This window comes from Hyla sarda, chromosome 11 (genome assembly GCF_029499605.1).
Source record: "Hyla sarda isolate aHylSar1 chromosome 11, aHylSar1.hap1, whole genome shotgun sequence".
NCBI classification, from domain to species: domain Eukaryota; kingdom Metazoa; phylum Chordata; class Amphibia; order Anura; family Hylidae; genus Hyla; species Hyla sarda.
This window is the reverse complement of record NC_079199.1, coordinates 76,590,921-76,610,847: the sequence shown is the minus strand read 5'-3', so window position 1 is coordinate 76,610,847 and position 19,927 is coordinate 76,590,921.

The window sequence follows — 19,927 nt, the reverse complement described above, 5'->3', positions numbered from 1 at the left end:
TGCTCCTGACTGCTTCTGTGTCTTTCAGGAACTACTTGGCTTATTGATGCTTCTGGGCTTGGGCCTTACATTTTTGGATGTTTAGCACCAGCTAAATACATGCTTAATAGAAATTTCAACATTGATCTTTAAATGTAAGGGGTTATGAAACCCTCTTAGGTACTTCTGTTGCCTGCTCCTGACTGCTCATGTGTATTTCAGGAACTACTTGGCTTACTGATGCTTCAGTCCCTGGTAATTAGTGGTGTACCCCAAGGTTCAGTACTGGGCCCGCTGTTGTTTAATTTATTTATCAATGATATAGAGGATGGTATTAACAGCTCTGTTTCTATCTTTGCAGATGACACCAAGCTTTGTAGCACGGTACAGTCTATAGAGGATGTGCATAAGTTACAAGATGACTTGGATAGACTAAGTGTCTGGGCATCCACTTGGCAAATGAGGTTCAATGTGGATAAATGTAAAGTTATGCATCTGGGTACTAATAACATGCATGCATCGTATGTCTTAGGAGGGATTAAACTGGCAGAGTCACTGGTAGAGAAGGATCTGGGTGTATTTGTAGATCACAGACTACAGAATAGCATGCAATGTCAGGCTGCTGCTTCCAAAGCCGGCAGGATATTGTCATGTATAAAAAGAGGCATGGACTCAAGAGACAGGGACATAATACTCCCCCTTCATAAAGCATTGGTACGGCCTCACCTAGAATGTGCTGTTCAGTTTTGGTCGCCTGTTCATAAAAGGGACACTGCGGAGTTGGAAAGGGTGCAGAGACGCACGACTAAACTAATATGGGGCATGGAACATCTTAGCTATGAGGAGCGATTAAAGGAGTTACAATTGTTTAGTCTTGAGAAGAGACGTTTAAGGGGGGATATGATAAACGTATATAAGTATATAAATGGCCCATCCAAAAAATATTGAGAAAAACTGTTCCAGGTTAAACCCCCCCAAAGGACGAGGGGGCACTCCCTCCGTCTGAAGAAGAAAAGGTTTAGTCTAAAGGGGCGACACGCCTTCTTTACCGTGAGGACTGTGAATTTATGGAATGGTCTACCTCAGGAACTGCTCACAGCAGGAACAATTAACAGCTTTAAAACAGGGTTAGATACAGTCCTGGAACAAAATAACATTAATGCTTATGCAGAATTATAAAACTACATCCCTTTCCCTTATCCCCTTACACCCTTCACTTCAATTCCCTGGTTGGACTTGATGGACGTATGTCTTTTTTCAACCATACTAACTATGTAACTATGATTAAGAACTTGGGCCTTAAATTTATGGATGTTTTGCACTAGCTTACATACATGCTTAATTGAGATTTCAACATTGATCTTTCAATCTTAGGGGTTATGAAATCCTCTTGGGTACGGCTGATGCCTTTTCCTGACTGTGTCTTTCAGGAACTACGTGGCTTACTGATGCTTATGGGCTTGGGCCTTACATTTTTGGATGGTAGCACTACCTAACATGCATCTTCAATAGAGATTTCAACATTCACCTTTTACTTTTAGGGGTTGTGAATCCCTCTTGTGTACTCATGCTGCTTCCTGCTCCACTCTGTCAGCCCTTTGGTCCTTTAACAGTGTTCGACTCCACCTCCTCCACCATGTCCTCAGCCTCCACTGCCTAGACAAGTCTCAGTGGCCCTTCAGCATACCATGCGTACAGGGCATGGCGGTGTCACGCTGTTCTTCACATGGTTTGTCTTGGAGAAAAGTGTTGGAAACAATGGCTGGTCAGAGCAATAGAGACATTGCGCCTACATCTCACAGTCACATGAGCCCTGTGGGGGCTTGTTAGATTTGGCCCTTTGTACCCACACACCGGGGTCCGGGACACTAAAAATTGGGAGTTAAAAGTTCAATTTCAAAATCATTCATTTAAATTTCAAAATCTAAATTTAAATAAAAAAAAATCATACATTTCAATGGTCTCCTCATGCTTCAGCCAACTCCAGGCTGTGTCATTCAGGCAATATATGTGTCACGATGCCGGCTGGCAGGTAGTGGACCCTCTGTGCCAGAGAGGGATTGGCGTGGACCGTGCTAGTGGACCGGTTCTAAGCCACTACTGGTTTTCACCAGAGCCCGCCGCAAAGCGGGATGGTCTTGCTGCGGCGGTAGTGACCAGGTCGTATCCACTAGCAACGGCTCACCTCTCTGGCTGCTGAAGATAGGCGCGGTACAAGGGAGTAGGCAGAAGCAAGGTCGGACGTAGCAGAAGGTCGGGGCAGGCAGCAAGGATCGTAGTCAGGGGCAACGGCAGAAGGTCTGGAAACACTGGCAAGGGACACACAAGGAACGCTTTCACTGGCACTAAGGCAACAAGATCCGGCAAGGGAGTGCAAGGGAAGTGAGGTAATATAGGGAGTGCACAGGTGATAACTCTAATTGGAACCACTGCGCCAATCAGCGGCGCAGTGGCCCTTTAAATCGCAGAGACCCGGCGCGCGCGCGCCCTAGGGAGCGGGGCCGCGCGCGCCGGGACAGAACAGACGGGGAGCGAGTCAGGTAGGAGAGCCGGGGTGCGCATCGCGAGCGGGCGCTACCCGCATCGCGAATCGCATCCCGGCTAGCAGCAGGATCGCAGCGCCCCGGGTCAGAGGACGTGACCGGGGCGCTGCAGCGGAGGAGGTGAAGCGAGCGCTCCGGGGAGGAGCGGGAACCCGGAGCGCTCGGCGTAACAGTACCCCCCCCCTTGGGTCTCCCCCTCTTCTTGGAGCCTGAGAACCTGAGGAGCAGACTTTTGTCAAGGATGTTGTCCTCAGGTTCCCAGGATCTCTCTTCAGGACCACAACCCTCCCAGTCTACTAAAAAAAAATTTTTTCCTCTGACCTTTTTGGCAGCCAAAATCTCCTTGACCGAGAAGACGTCCGAGGAGCCGGAAACAGGAGTGGGAGAAACAGATTTGGGAGAAAAACGGTTGAGGATGAGTGGTTTGAGAAGAGAGACGTGAAAGGCATTAGGGATACGAAGAGAAGGAGGAAGAAGAAGTTTATAAGAGACAGGATTAATTTGACACAGAATTTTGAAAGGACCAAGATAGCGTGGTCCCAACTTGTAGCTAGGGACACGGAAGCGGACATATTTAGCGGAGAGCCATACCTTGTCTCCAGGGGAAAAAACGGGGGGAGCTCTTCTTTTCTTATCCGCGAACCTCTTCATGCGTGAAGAAGCCTGTAAGAGAGAATTTTGGGTCTCTCTCCATATAATGGAAAGGTCACGAGAAATTTCATCCACAGCGGGCAGACCAGAGGGCAAGGGGGTAGGGAGGGGGGGAAGAGGGTGACGGCCGTACACCACGAAAAATGGGGATTTGGAGGAAGATTCAGAGACCCTGAAGTTATACGAGAATTCGGCCCATGGAAGGAGATCTGCCCAGTCATCCTGGCGGGAGGAAACAAAATGTCGCAAATAATCACCCAGGATCTGGTTAATTCTTTCTACTTGTCCATTGGACTGGGGATGATATGCAGAGGAAAAATTTAATTTAATCTTGAGTTGTTTACAGAGAGCTCTCCAGAATTTAGACACGAATTGGACCCCTCTATCCGAGACAATCTGCGTAGGCAACCCGTGAAGACGAAAAATGTGTACAAAAAATTGTTTAGCCAACTGAGGCGCAGAAGGAAGACCAGGAAGAGGAATGAAATGTGCCATTTTGGAGAATCGATCAACGACCACCCAAATAACGGTGTTGCCACGGGAAGGGGGTAAATCAGTAATAAAATCCATACCAATCAGAGACCAAGGCTGTTCGGGGACAGGCAGAGGATGAAGAAAACCAGCGGGCTTCTGGCGAGGAGTCTTATCCCGGGCACAGATAGTGCAGGCTCGCACAAAGTCCCCAACATCCGTCTCCAGAGTTGGCCACCAATAGAAGCGGGAGATGAGTTGCACAGATTTCTTGATGCCCGCATGACCTGCGAGATGGGAGGAGTGACCCCATTTGAGGATTCCGAGGCGTTGGCGTGGAGAAACAAAGGTCTTTCCTGGAGGAGTCTGTCTGATGGAGGCAGGAGAAGTGGAGATCAGGCAGTCAGGTGGAATGATGTGTTGCGGAGGGAGATCAACTTCTGAGGCATCCGAGGAACGAGAGAGAGCATCGGCTCTAATGTTCTTATCGGCAGGACGAAAGTGAATCTCAAAATTAAATCGGGCAAAGAACAGAGACCACCGGGCCTGGCGAGGATTCAGCCGTTGGGCCGACTGGAGGTAGGAGAGGTTCTTGTGGTCGGTGTAGATAATAACAGGAAATCTTGATCCCTCCAGCAGATGCCTCCATTCCTCAAGTGCTAATTTAATGGCTAGAAGTTCTCGATCCCCGATGGAGTAGTTCCTCTCCGCTGGAGAGAAGGTCCTAGAGAAAAAACCACAAGTGACAGCATGCCCGGAAGGATTTTTTTGTAGAAGAACAGCTCCAGCTCCTACTGAGGAGGCATCAACCTCCAATAGGAAGGGTTTGGAAGGGTCAGGTCTGGAGAGCACGGGAGCCGAAGAAAAGGCAGACTTGAGTTGTTTAAAGGAGTCTTCTGCTTGAGGAGGCCAGGACTTGGGATCAGCATTTTTCTTGGTTAAAGCCACGATAGGAGCCACAATGGTAGAAAAATGTGGAATAAATTGCCTGTAATAATTGGCGAACCCCAAAAAGCGTTGGATAGCACGGAGTCCGGAGGGGCGTGGCCAATTTAAGACGGCAGAGAGTTTGTCTGGATCCATCTGTAGTCCCTGGCCAGAGACCAAATATCCTAGAAAAGGAAGAGATTGGCATTCAAACAGACATTTCTCAATTTTGGCATAGAGTTGGTTGTCACGAAGTCTCTGAAGAACCATACGGACATGCCGGCGGTGTTCCTCTAGATTGGCAGAAAAAATTAGGATATCGTCCAGATATACCACAACACAGGAGTATAATAGATCACGAAAAATTTCATTGACAAAGTCTTGGAAGACGGCAGGGGCATTGCACAGTCCAAAGGGCATGACCAGATACTCAAAGTGTCCATCTCTGGTGTTAAATGCCGTTTTCCACTCGTCCCCCTCTCTGATGCGGATGAGGTTATAGGCGCCTCTTAAGTCCAATTTAGTGAAGATGTGGGCACCTTGGAGGCGATCAAAGAGTTCAGAGATGAGGGGTAAGGGGTAGCGGTTCTTAACCGTGATTTTATTAAGACCGCGGTAGTCAATGCAAGGACGTAGGGAGCCATCTTTTTTGGAGACAAAGAAAAATCCGGCTCCGGCAGGAGAGGAGGATTTACGGATAAAGCCCCTTTTTAGATTCTCCTGGACGTATTCGGACATGGCAAGAGTCTCTGGGGCAGAGAGAGGATAAATTCTGCCCCGGGGTGGAGTAGTACCCGGGAGGAGGTCGATAGGGCAATCATAAGGCCTGTGAGGAGGTAGAGTCTCAGCTTGTTTTTTGCAGAAAACATCCGCGAAGTCCATATAGGCCTTAGGGAGACCGGTTACTGGAGGAACCACAGAGTTACGGCAAGGGTTACTGGGAACCGGTTTTAGACAGTTCTTGGAACAAGAGGACCCCCAACTCTTGATCTCCCCAGTGGACCAATCCAGGGTTGGGGAATGAAGTTGAAGCCAGGGAAGTCCAAGGAGAATCTCCGAGGTGCAATTGGGGAGGACCAAAAGTTCAATCCTCTCATGATGAGATCCGATGCTCATAAGAAGGGGCTCCGTGCGGAAACGTATGGTACAGTCCAATCTTTCATTATTTACACAATTGATGTAGAGGGGTCTGGCGAGACTGGTCACAGGGATGTTGAACCTGTTGACGAGAGAGGCCAAAATAAAATTTCCTGCAGAACCAGAGTCCAAGAAGGCCACTGTAGAGAAGGAGAAGGCAGAAGCAGACATCCGCACAGGCACAGTAAGACGTGGAGAAGCAGAGTAGACATCAAGGACTGTCTCACCTTTGTGCGGAGTCAGCGTACGTCTTTCCAGGCGGGGAGGACGGATAGGACAATCCCTCAGGAAGTGTTCGGTACTAGCACAGTACAGGCAGAGGTTCTCCATACGGCGTCGTGTCCTCTCTTGAGGTGTCAGGCGAGACCGGTCGACCTGCATAGCCTCCACGGCGGGAGGCACAGGAACAGATTGCAGGGGACCAGAGGAGAGAGGAGCCGAGGAGACGAAACGCCTCGTGCGAACAGAGTCCATATCTTGGCGGAGTTCCTGACGCCTTTCAGAAAAACGCATGTCAATGCGAGTGGCTAGGTGAATAAGTTCATGTAGATTAGCAGGAATTTCTCGTGCGGCCAGAACATCTTTAATGTTGCTGGATAGGCCTTTTTTGAAGGTCGCGCAGAGGGCCTCATTATTCCAGGACAATTCTGAAGCAAGTGTACGGAATTGTACGGCATACTCGCCAACGGAAGAATTACCCTGGACCAGGTTCAACAGGGCAGTCTCAGCAGAAGAGGCTCGGGCAGGTTCCTCAAAGACACTTCGGATTTCCGAGAAGAAGGAGTGTACTGAGGCAGTGACGGGGTCATTGCGGTCCCAGAGCGGTGTGGCCCATGACAGGGCTTTTCCGGACAGAAGACTGACTACGAAAGCCACCTTAGACCTTTCAGTGGGAAACAGGTCCGACATCATCTCCAGATGCAGGGAACATTGGGAAAGGAAGCCACGGCAAAACTTAGAGTCCCCATCAAACTTATCCGGCAAGGATAAGCGTATCCCAGGAGCGGCCACTCGCTGCGGAGGAGGTGCAGGAGCTGGCGGAGGAGATGACTGCTGAAGCTGTGGTAGCAACTGTTGTAGCATAACGGTCAGTTGAGACAGCTGTTGGCCTTGTTGCGCAATCTGTTGTGACTGCTGGGCGACCACCGTGGTGAGGTCAGCGACAACTGGCAGAGGAACTTCAGCGGGATCCATGGCCGGATCTACTGTCACGATGCCGGCTGGCAGGTAGTGGACCCTCTGTGCCAGAGAGGGATTGGCGTGGACCGTGCTAGTGGACCGGTTCTAAGCCACTACTGGTTTTCACCAGAGCCCGCCGCAAAGCGGGATGGTCTTGCTGCGGCGGTAGTGACCAGGTCGTATCCACTAGCAACGGCTCACCTCTCTGGCTGCTGAAGATAGGCGCGGTACAAGGGAGTAGGCAGAAGCAAGGTCGGACGTAGCAGAAGGTCGGGGCAGGCAGCAAGGATCGTAGTCAGGGGCAACGGCAGAAGGTCTGGAAACACTGGCAAGGGACACACAAGGAACGCTTTCACTGGCACTAAGGCAACAAGATCCGGCAAGGGAGTGCAAGGGAAGTGAGGTAATATAGGGAGTGCACAGGTGATAACTCTAATTGGAACCACTGCGCCAATCAGCGGCGCAGTGGCCCTTTAAATCGCAGAGACCCGGCGCGCGCGCGCCCTAGGGAGCGGGGCCGCGCGCGCCGGGACAGAACAGACGGGGAGCGAGTCAGGTAGGAGAGCCGGGGTGCGCATCGCGAGCGGGCGCTACCCGCATCGCGAATCGCATCCCGGCTAGCAGCAGGATCGCAGCGCCCCGGGTCAGAGGACGTGACCGGGGCGCTGCAGCGGAGGAGGTGAAGCGAGCGCTCCGGGGAGGAGCGGGAACCCGGAGCGCTCGGCGTAACAATATGGTTTACTGATACTGCTGCTGGGCCAGGGTCTGGGACTGAAAATTTTGTTATGGTCGCACTAGCTATCCAAAATCTTTGGTTTAAATTTCTGAATTCATCTTTTAATCTTAGGGATTGTGAAGGCCTAGTGTCTACTGCTGCCAACTCCTGGATGTGCCATTCAGCCACTATATGGTCTCCTCATGCTTCAGCCTCATTCAAGCTGTGTCATTCAGCCACTATATGGTCTCCTCATGCTGCCAACACCTCCAAGCTGTGTCATTCAGCCACTATATGGTCTCCTCATGCTGCCAAAACCTCCACGCTGTGTCATTCAGCCACTATATGGTCTCCTCATACTGATGTCACCTGCTGGCCCTGTCATTGTGCTGCTCTGCGGCAGTGATTCTAAAAGCGATGCCGGTAATCTGCACGTTATTCTGAACAACAGTATTATTTCACTACCCCAGCACACCCCATATGCGTGTTAGAACACAGCAAAGTGTTCTATACCCCTACTGAGGATCTCTGTAGGCCAGAAATAGCATTTTTTAATATAGTTTCACCACAAATAAATTCAGATTGAAACAAATTTTTTCGAAAAATTCTAATCAAATTTTTGAAAAGTTTGCTCATCTCTAGCAGTTTTCCAAAAACTGCCAGAAAAAAAAACAAGTGGAAGCATAGCCTTAAAAGGCAGTACTTGATAAGAACAGAAGATAAAATCAATCCTGGAGCTGCAGTTTACATTGCTCCAGGTCAAACTGTGTCTCTCTGGTAAAACACTGTGGATTTTAAACTTACCGATGTTTTTAAGAAATGTAACAATCATATTTTTTAACATAGAAGAAGTTTTGTCATAATTTCTACTTACTGAGTTGGTAAAACGGTGCTTGCCCCTTATAATACAATTAAAATCACCTGCTAAAATAAGAGTCTCAGAATCATTGATAAAAATGGGTAAAATCTCTAACATTCGTGCTCTATCAATTTTAACGAGTGAATCGTAAACTGCCATTTAAAACCATCAATAAAAGCATTATGTAAGGATTCCTCCTTGGGGATAGCTCCGGGATCGTCCTGGGCACTGCCACGGGACTCGTTTCCACTCAATAAACCCGCAGACAACAGTTATTCATGCAAGCCTGGCACCTTGCCAGCTTTATTTAGACAGGTTGCAGGGGAAAAACAAACAACGCAGGAACAAAATAAAATCCTAGACCGTCTGGTCACTGACTGCACATATCAGCATGCCCTGACTACTAACTGGTGAGCTACCCTCAGCCAGTTGAACATGTGACTCCTGCAACCAGCTACTCACAGTTCACATCACTTCTTGGACCACTTGCAGCGCCTTCTGCGTGTTACCTAAACAGGGCCCGTGTGTCTCCCCCTCTAACTGCCAGCATACTGTTTCCAAGGGAGAGCCCAGATTAGACTGAGTCTCCATCTTATATACACCTCCCTTCCCTGCTGCCTCATTACATAAGAAGCAGGTGAGAGATTATTCAGGGTGAGCAAAGGAAATACACCCTTACCTTGCCACCTTATCACATATCCCCCCCCCCCCCCTTTGCTCAGACCTCTGGGAAGGAGCACATGTATTTGAAAGGCATAAACCATCTGCGTTTCCTTTCTCTTGGACAACTTTTGTCCCACAGTTTCTGAAGTCCTTGACTTTTCTTCTGGACTTTTACGAGCCACCAATTGCAAGTCTCTCGGTCACACCTCTGCAGTACCAGGTTCTTCACCCTGGTGTGGGCAGGATTCTTGAAATTAAGGACCGAGAGGACCGATGCTTCTAACCTTTGTCTTCTTCTGGCTTGCCGGACCTCTGCCTCTGCTTTAGAGAATCTTTCGGCCTCAGTGGCTTCACCAACCACTGTCTTGTTCTCTGTAGCTTCAGAGGACCTCCAACACGGGTCCATCTCATTTTCAACATTAGAGGACTTCCCACCTGGTTTCACCACAGTTTTGACATCAGTGGATTTCTCACATGGTTTCACCTCATCCCTTCCAGCTTTCCCTTCAGGGGCACCAGCTTCCTCAGGTTTGGCTTCAGAGTCTTTGGCTCCTTCAGATTCGTGTGTAGAATCAGCTTCTCTTCTCTGCAGCTTCTTCTTCAAGCTTACTCTTCTCTTCACCTGTAGCTTCAGTTGTGCCATTCTCTTTACTCATAGCTTTTGAGGTTGATTCTGGTTTAGCTTCTGCTTCAGAGGATTTCTCTGCCTCAGCATTACCTTCAGAATTTTTGGTCTGCTCAGGTTCAGAGGATTTCCCGCTGACTTCTCCTTAGTCTCCACTTCAGAGGATTTCACACCAGGTTTCAGCTCAGTCCTAGCTTCTTACAGGGCTTCGCCTCAATCTTAGCATTAGAGGACTTTTTGCCGGGCTTCAAAGAAAGCATCCCTGTATCCCGTAACTTCTGCCCCAGAAGCCTTTCTTGAGCCAATTCCACCATAGCTTGGTCTCTGCTCTCTTTTAGAACTTCCTGGTCCTCTTCCTTTTTCTCACATTTTCGCTGCTTACACTGGAGCTTAGCGGACTTCCTCCTCTCACTGTCAAGTAACTCTGTCAAGTCCCTGACAGTATCTTCCGAAGACAGCAATTGTTTCCTCAACTGTTCATTGTCCGCCAGCACAGCCACCTGCTTGTAGAGTTGCGCTCCCAGCAAAACCAAGGCAGCTACATGGGACCTTCTGCACGTTTTGTTCTGCGCTTCCAGGCTCTCTTTTAAGATCTTCATGTCATCTTCCAGGTTTATATATTTCAGCTGCTCACTCGAGCTTTGCGGAGATCATCTTCTCACTGTCCAGCAACTGTTTCTTGGTCTTTTCTAACTCATTGATACATTTTCCACTCTCATCAATCTGTTCAGATAGATCTAAGATCTCCTGTTGCAAGTTCTTGTTTTCATGTTTCAGAGTCTCAACTCGTTCCAGGGCCTCCTCATACTGCTCACGGAGCAAGTCATTGTCATGACGAGCAGATTTAAGAGCATGTGCAAGGGCATTCTTCGCCTTGACTTCGTCCTCAAGTTGTCTCTTAGCTTTAGAGACACTCTCCAGATTGCTGGCAAGATCATCAACTTCCATCTTCAATTCATTCTTCTCTTTTTGAATTTTTTCCATGGCTACTAGCCTAGCCTTGTGATCACTCTGCAGAGCCTGATATGCACCATGTAGAAGACTCACTTCTTCTTCCTGGAATGACATCCGCTTGGCCAGACTCTCCACTTCACTCTCCTTGCTGGTCACAAGACCCTGGGAGCGGGACAGTTCATCCTGCAGAGCCACAAACTTACTTATGTGGTGCTCCATTACTTTTTCCAACTGAAGCCTCGCTTCTTGGTCTTTCTTAAAGTCAGCAAGCGATTTGTCCCTCTCCTCTGTCAAGCGATGTACCTCTTTTTCTTTCTCTGTCAACTTCACAGAAACCATCTGCAGGGATTCTTCCAGATTCTGGATCTGCTCCAGTCTTTTTCCGAGGCCAGCTAGTCTTTTCTGAGACCTTTTACTGACAGCGGTCTCCTCACTCTCGCTGTTAGACCTTGAGAAATCCTCTGGTCCTCTGTCAGACACTCGACCCAGCAATTCTCCATCTCTAGACAAAGTCTCCCCCTTTTTCGGGGTTGCGGCCACTTTTGCCTTGTCATCATCATCATCGTCATCATCAACAGGTGCCATCGACACCTGGCACTCTTCCTCTCCCACCACGTTGGCAACTCCGGCTTTTATAGACATTACAGCTAAACGCTCCCGTCGGACCGGCAATCCCTTGACGGTAAGTTTGTTTCCCCTAACAACAACTTCAATGGCTCTTGGCAGCAGCGAATCCATGTGATTTCCAAACAGTTCCTCTGAACTGTCTCTTGGCTTCTTGGCAGACTTTTCTTTTGTCTTGTTACAGTCTCTCCATGGCCTGGCAAAAACTACTCCTGGGCTCCTGGGTCTGCAACAATATCTGATCCAGTGGTTTGACCGTCCTGGTTGCAACCCCTCCCTGGTCCAGACGCCACATCTCCTTCACTTAGGACTCTGTCTGTGATGGTAAGCGCAGCCCCCAGCTCCACCTGTACTCTCTTCTGGAGTTTTGGTTTTTCCACAGCCCTCTCCGTAGCTTCTATTCCAGTCACCTCTTTAACTTGACTCGCGGACTGTTCTTCAGCTCCCCTAGTGGTCTGGCACACTTCCACCTGACATTTACCTAGGATCTGCTGACACTCCCCGTCCTCATCCTCTGCTGAGTTATTGTCCCCTGCTATGTGGTGAAAACCAAGTGTTGTGAGCCTATCAGGTGTTCCTGCTCTAGTCACCTGACTATCTTCCCACAACTGCTGAAAAAACGGAAAATCCTTCCCCAGCACTACTTCATACTCTAAGGTAGGCTCTATTGCAACCTTGTGACTTGTGGTACCATAGGGAGTAGAAATACACACATTAACTGTTTTATAACCCCAAATACCGGCTTTTATAGACATTACAGCAGGGTCCGGCTTTCTGCAGCTGGTCTTTACCAGACTTATTACACATTTTGAATGTAACAAAACCATCATCTTTTTACCTTCTATTTCCAGCTCACACAGGTTTTCTTTTGTCCTGCGAGAGGTGGCAACAGTACTCTTTACATCAGAACACATTAACATAAGTGTTTCAAGAAAAAGATCATCAGCCTGGATGGGTTCACAATATACAGCACCATTCACACAGTCCAGTAGAGACACCCCAGTCCTCACTACTTCCGGAACCTTTGAGTGCGAACTCTCAGGTGCACTCTCGGCATCCCACAGCTGCCAGAAATACGGAAAGTCTCTGCCCAGTACAATTTCAACTGTAAGTTCTGTACATACCTCCATCATATGGCTTACTGCTCCAAAACATGTATCCAAGGTAATTTGAACAGTCTTACCGGGCTCCGGGTGGGACTTCACAAAGAGAATTATTTCTGGCATAATCCGAGATACAGTCTGGCAACAATCCAAGTCCACCCACAGTGGGATTCCGCCCACCAACAACTCACGGGACCTCAGCTTCATCCTAGCAACCACCGGTTGTGGCCCACATCGGTTTCCCCCAGCAACAGCCTGCCGATGTCCTTTTTCCAGAAAAAAAAATCTCGATCCGTGTCCCCTAGCAACTCTTCTCCACAGACACAAAACTGTGCTTGAACTCCTCTGCTGGGCTCTTCCGACTTGCAATCTTGCAGGGGGTTGCTCCTAGCAACGGCTCCTCTCCAACTCGCTCGTTGGTTGCCCTTGGCAACGTGCTGTCCTTAGCAACGTGTGCCTGCATCCTCCACCAAAATGTAAGAATTCCTTCTTGGGAATAGCTCCGGGATCGTCCTGGAAACTGCTACGGGACACGTTTCCACTCAATAAACCCGCAGACAACAGTTATTCATGCAAGCCTGGCACCTTGCCAGCTTTATTTAGACAGGTTGCAGGGGAAAAACAAACATAACGCAGCAACAAAATAAAATCCTAGACCATCTGGGCACTGACTACACATATCAGCATGCCCTGACTACTAACTGGTGAGCTACCCTCAGCCAGTTAAACATGTATCTCCTGCAACCTGCTACTCACAGTTCACACCACTTCTTGGACCTCTCACAGCGCCTTCTGCGTGTTACCTAAACAGGGCCGTGTGTCTCCCCCCTCTAACAGCCAGCATACTGTTTCCAAGGGAGAGCCCAGATTAGACTGAGTCTCCATCTTATATACACCTCCCTTCCCTGCTGCCTCATTACTTAAGAAGCAGGTAAGAGATTATTCAGGGTGAGCAAAGGAAATACACCCTTTCCTTGCCACCTTATCACATTTAACCAATATAATTCTGCCAGGTAAAATTTCATTAATAACATCAATGAAAACATTTCCTTTTAAAAGTATGGCGACCCCTGCTGATCTGGATTCGTTAGACAACAACAAAAAACATGGTCTCAAATGGCTGGAGGTGCTCAACCCCAAATGCGGTTGTGCATTCATACTGGGGGAGCAGATCCTGCCCTTGTAGTCCGTTGCTAGGGGCGATCCCCAGCATAAAAATGCATACAATGGAGGATGCCTGCACCAGACTACAAGTGCCACAATAGAATCCTACACCAGATAGACGGTGTGGATGTGTAACAATTAGAACAATACGATACAGGAATTTAGGTGCACTACTGTGGTAGATGTATACAGTGACATTGGCTATCCCTCAGCACTGATGTTAAAATTGAGACATTCACCAGTATATTCTTATATGAAGGACATACCAGAGCCCACACACCAACACCAAGGTTTCTCAAATGGCACAGGACCTAGCGCTAAACTTACCTGTGCGTGATAAGCAAAACAGGGGCCAGAGGGCAATTACGCTAGCATTAGGCCGACTCACAGCGTCCTCCCAGGTACCCTCCAGCGTGGCTAAGCACAAATACAATGGGAGGAGGGAGGCAAACTGCAAGTCCCACCTAAGTTGGCTGATATAGGTGCATGGCCTCACAGTTGCAAACTTAATGCTGCCTGGAAAATGTTCAATGCGCATTACATATGGAGTTTACACACCTCCAAGTATAAAATTTAAACAACAACAAAAAACGTGGTCTCAAATGGCTGGAGGTGCTCAACCCCAAATGCGGTTTAGCATTCATACTGGGGGAACAGATCCTGCCCTTGTAGTCCGTTGCTAGGGGCGATCCCCAGCATAAAAATGCATACAATGGAGGATGCCTGCAGCGGACTACAAGTGCCACAATAGAATCCTACACCAGGTAGACAGTGTGGATGTATAACAGTAGTGTACCTAAATTCCTGTATTCCGCAACGCAACGTCTATCTGGTGTAGGATTCTATTGTGGCACTTGTAGTCCACTGCAGGCATCCTCCATTGTATGCATTTTTATGCTGGGGATCGCCCCTAGCAACGAACTACAAGGGCAGGATCTGCTACCCCAGTATGAATGCACAACCGCATTTGGGGTTGAGCATCTCCAGCCATTTGAGACCATGTTTTTTGTTGTTGTTTAAATTTTATACTTGGAGGTGTGTAAACTCCATATGTAATGCACCTTGAACATTTTCCAGGCAGCATTAACCCCTTAAGGACCCGGGGTTTTCTGTTTTTGCATTTTCGTTTTTTTCTATCTTACCTTTAAAAAATCATAACTCTTTCAATTTTGCACCTAAAAATACATATGATGGCTTATTTTTTGCGCCACCAAGTCTACTTTGTAATGACGTCAGTCATTTTACCCAAAAATCAACAGCAAAACGGGAAAAAAATCATTGTGAGACAAAATTGAAAAAAAAAAAAACGCTGTTTTGTAACTTTTGGGGGCTTCCGTTTCTACGTAGTAAATTTTTTGGTAAAAATGACACCTTATCTTTATTCTGTAGGTCCATATGATTAAAATGATACCCTACTTATATAGGTTTGATTTTGTCGTACTTCTGGAAAAAATCATAACTACATGCAGGAAAATTAATACGTTTAAAATTGTCATCTTCTGACCCCTATAACTTTTTTATTTTTCCACATATGGGGCGATATGAAATTGATTTGCATTGATAGGATTTATTGATAATTTTTTCATGATATAAAAAGTGACCAAAAATTCACTATTTTGGTCTTTGGAATTTTTTTGCGTGTACGCCATTGACCGTGCGGCTTATTTAATGATATATTTTTATATGTCGGACATTTCCGCATGCGGCGATACCATATATGTTTATTTTTATTTACACTGTTTTGGTTTTTTTTATGGGAAAAGGGGGTTGATTCAAACTTTTAATAGGGGAGGTGTTAATTGATCTTTATTCACTTTTTTTTCACTTCTTTTTTTTTGCAGTGTTATAGCTCCCATAGGGACCTATAACACTGCACACACTGATCTTTTACATTGATCAGTGGTTTCTCATAAGAAACCACTGATCGGTGATTCTGCTGAGCAGTCACTCGGCGATCGGACAGCGAGGAGGCAGGTAGGGATCCTCCGGCTGTCTTGTAAGCTGTTCGGGATGCCGTGATTTTGCCGCGGCTATCCCGAACAGCTCCCTGAGCTAACCGGCATGCTTTCACTTTAGACGCGGCGTTCAACTTTGAACGCCGCGTCTAAAGGATTAATAGCGCGCGGCACCGCGATCAATGCCGCGTGCTATTAGCCACGGGTCCCGGCCGTTGTGGCCCCGCGTTATAGATCGGGAGCGGACTCATGACGTATGCATACATCATGGGTCCTTAACAGGTTAAGGTAGCACCTGTGAGGCCATGCACCTATATCAGTCAACTTAGGTGGGGCTTGCAGTTTGCCTCCCTCCTTGTATGTGTGCTAGGCATGCTGGAGGGTACCTGGGAGGATGCTGTGAGTCGGCCTAATGCTGCCATAATTGTCCACTGGCCCTGTTTTGCTTATCACGCACAGGTAGGTTTAGCGCACAGGTAGGTGTGTGGGCTCTGGTATGTCCCTCATATAAGCATATACTGGCGAATGTCTCAATTTTAACATCAGTGTTGAGGGATAGCCAATGTCACTGTATACATCTACCACAATAGTGCACCTAAATTCCTGTACTGGATTGGTTAGATCCAGACCAGACTGATGGACCGTGTACTGGGGCTCTCGTAACCCCCCACATCTGAATCTACCATGCACATAGAGGAAGCTGGAGAGAAACTACCGTTGCTCAGACATCCCCCACAATTCAAGGCTACAGGTGTGTAGATGGAGCACATTGGTAAGACAGCCTTCTGGGCTCCAAACTCGTCTTCATCCTCCACCTCTTGCCCCTCCATAGGGGTCGGGTGCTTACTCAGGTCTGTTTCGGGGACGTCGGAGATAGTCACCCCTGAAACCTCCTCCTGGCTGGGAGGAGGGGGGTATCCACTGCTGGGACCTGTGGAGGAGCATCACTTGGAGTCCCCTTCTCGGCTCGTATGTATGTACAGTATAGACCAAAGGTTTGGAAACACCTTCTCATTCAGAGTTTTCTTTGTTTTCATGATTATGAAAATTGTAGATTCACACTAAAGGCATCAAAACTATGAATTAACACATGTGGAATTATATACATAACAAAAAAGTGTGAAACAACTGAAAATATGTCATATTCTAGGTTCTTCAAAGTGAAGAGATGTGTGAACAAGTTCCTCTAAAAGAAGGCGCTGGTACCCGAAGATGGAGGTATACTTCTTTATTAGCTACGCGTTTCGATCCCGAACCGGGATCTTCATCTGCCTGATGAAGATCCCGGTTCGGGATCGAAACGCGTAGCTAATAAAGAAGTATACCTCCATCTCCGGGTACCAGCGCTTTCTTTTAGAGGAACTTGTTCACACATCTCTTCCCATTGCAATCCACCGGACTGACTGACGTCATACCGGGAAGTTCCTCGTGGCAGCGGTTCCATCTGATTTTCTGCATCCGGACGCTACTATAGGTGTTGTGCTCTGAGCGCAACACCTAGGGGTAAGAACCCATCTTTGCGCTATCTCTTCCATTTATGATAAACGGTCCTCACTAGGGGCGCACCTCTTGTTGTTATTTCTCGTCTATATATAGGTTCTTCAAAGTAGCCACCTTTTGCTTTGATTACTGCTTTGCACACTCATTCTCTTGATGAGCTTCAAGAGGTAGTTACCTGAAATGGTCTTTCAACAGTCTTTAAAGAATTCCCAGAGATGCTTAGCACTTGTTGACCCTTTTGCCTTCACTCGGCGGTCCAGCTCACCCCAAACCATCTCAATCGGGTTTAAGTTCCCATGACTGTGGAGGTGCAAAGCACCCCATCACTCTCCTTCTTGGTCAAATAGCCCTTACACAGCCTGGAGGTGTGTTTGGGATCATTGTCCTGTTGAAAAATAAATGATGGTCCAACAAAACACAAACCGGATGGAATAGCATGCCACTGCAAGATGCCGTGGTAGACATGCTGGTTCAGTATGCCTTCAATTTTGAATAAATCCCCAACAGTGTCACCAGCAAAGCACCCCCACACCATTACACCTCCTCCTCCTCCTCCAAAAAAGTACACCTGTGAAGTGAAAACCATTTCATGTGACTACCTCTTGAAGCTCAAAAAGAGAATGCCAAGAGTGTGCAAAGCAGTAATCAAAGCAAAAGGTGGCTACTTTGAAGAACCTAGAATATGACATATTTTCAGTTGTTTCACACTTTTTTTGTTATGTATATAATTCCACATGTATTAATTTATAGTTTTGATGCCTTCAGTGTGAATCTACAATTTTCATAGTCATGAGAATAAAGAAAACTCTGAATGAGAAGGTGTGTCCAAACTTTTGGTCTGTACTGTATGTCATACAACATACATGCGACATACATACAGCATACAACATACTTACAACATACATACAACATACATACAACATACATACAACATGCATTTAACATACAACATACATACAACAAGCATACAACATATATACAACATACATGCAACATACATACAACGCAGATACAACATAAAACATACATACAACATACATGCAGCATCCAACATGCATACAACATACATACAAAATACATACAACATACATACAACATCTATACGACATACAACATACATACAAAATGCATATAACATACATACATCATGCATAAAACATAGAACATACATACAACATACCACATACATACAACATCGCAATAAAATCGCGATGTCCCGATTAGCTAGGACGCGAGCGGAGGTCCCCATACCTTGCTCTGTCGGGTCCATTCGGTGTTTGATTCCTCAAGCCTGTAGCTCAGGCTTGGAGCAATCAACCCCCTATAACGCTGATCCATGCAAAGCTATGGCTTTGCAGGGATCAGTGTAAAAGATCAGTGTGTGCAGTGTTATAGCCCCCTATGGGGAAAAAAAGTGAAAAAAAAGTTAATAAAGGTCATTTAACCCCTTCCCTAATAAAAGTTTGAATCACCCCCCTTTTCCCATAAAAAAAAAACCTGTGTGAATAAAAATAAACATATGTCGTATTGCCGCGTGTGGAAATGTCCGAACTATAAAAATATATTGTTAATTAAACCGCACGGTCAATGGCGTACGCGCATAAAAATTCCAAAGTCCAAAATAGTGTATTTTTGGTCACTTTTTATATCATGAAAAAATGAATAAAAAGCGATCAAAAAGTCCAATCAATACAAAAATGGTATAAACATCAGAACATGGTGCAAAAAATGAGCCATCATACCTGCCCGTACGTGGAAAAATAAAAAAGTTATAGGGGTCAGAAGATGAGAATTTTTAATGTATAAATTTTCCTGCATGTAGTTATGATGTTTTGCAGAAGTACGGCAAAATCAAACCTATATAAGTAGGGTATCATTTTAACCGTATGGACCTACAGAATAAAGTTAAGGAAGCCCCCAAAAGTTACAAAATGACATTTTTTCTCACATTGAAATTTTTTTCCGTTTTGCCGTGGATTTTTTGGTAAAATTACTAATTTCACTGCTAAATAGAATTGGTGGCGCAAAAAATAAGCCATCATATGGAATTTTATGTGCAAAATTGAAAGTGTTATGATTTTTAGTAGGTGATGAGGAAAAAATGAAAATGCAAAAATGGAAAAACGCTTAGTCCTTAAGGGGTTAAATTGTCCTTATGCTTTTAACCTGCTGCATACACGGGTGTCTTCCATGCCGGGCATTCCAGCACCAAAGAAGTATGGCCGACACTGCAGACTGCCCAAGCGAGGTCTGCCAGGAACAAGAGTTTGTGTACCACCTTTTCTGGACTTGTTTGGGCCGCTGGGCCTGGGGCTGCTTTGGGGCCGGATTAACGTAGGGGCTCCAGGCCCCTACATGAAAATAGGACCAGCGGGCTGCACAGGCGGCCCGAACAGGCCGCCTGCATGCCCGGCTCTATGACTAGGCGGACCTAGCGCCCGCTTAGGGGTGGCCAGGTCCGCAGTCCGGGGGCGGGGGGGGGCGGAAAATTTACTGCCCGCTCCAGTCTGTGTCCGCCCACTCTGTCTGCCACCCTTTCCACTCCGTCTGTCCGTAGCCCAGGGAGCGCAGGGGAGTCACATGCGACGTTACGTGCGACATCACGTGCGGCGTCACGTGCGGCGTCATTCCCCCTGTGTCTTCACGCCGTAAAGCTGGGAGCCCGGCACTGCTGCTGAGCGCGGGGCGGATCTGCGTGTGATTAATGTAAGCATGGGCTACGGAGGGTAGGCTGAGGAGAACAAAAGAATAAAGTTGGCGTGCAGGGGGGGGCCTAGGAGACTGAGGAGAGGGGGGTGTTGTATATGTATTATTAATGGGGGGGAGGCTGGGGGTGATGAACAAGGAGGAAGGGGTGTATAATTATGATTGATGGGGA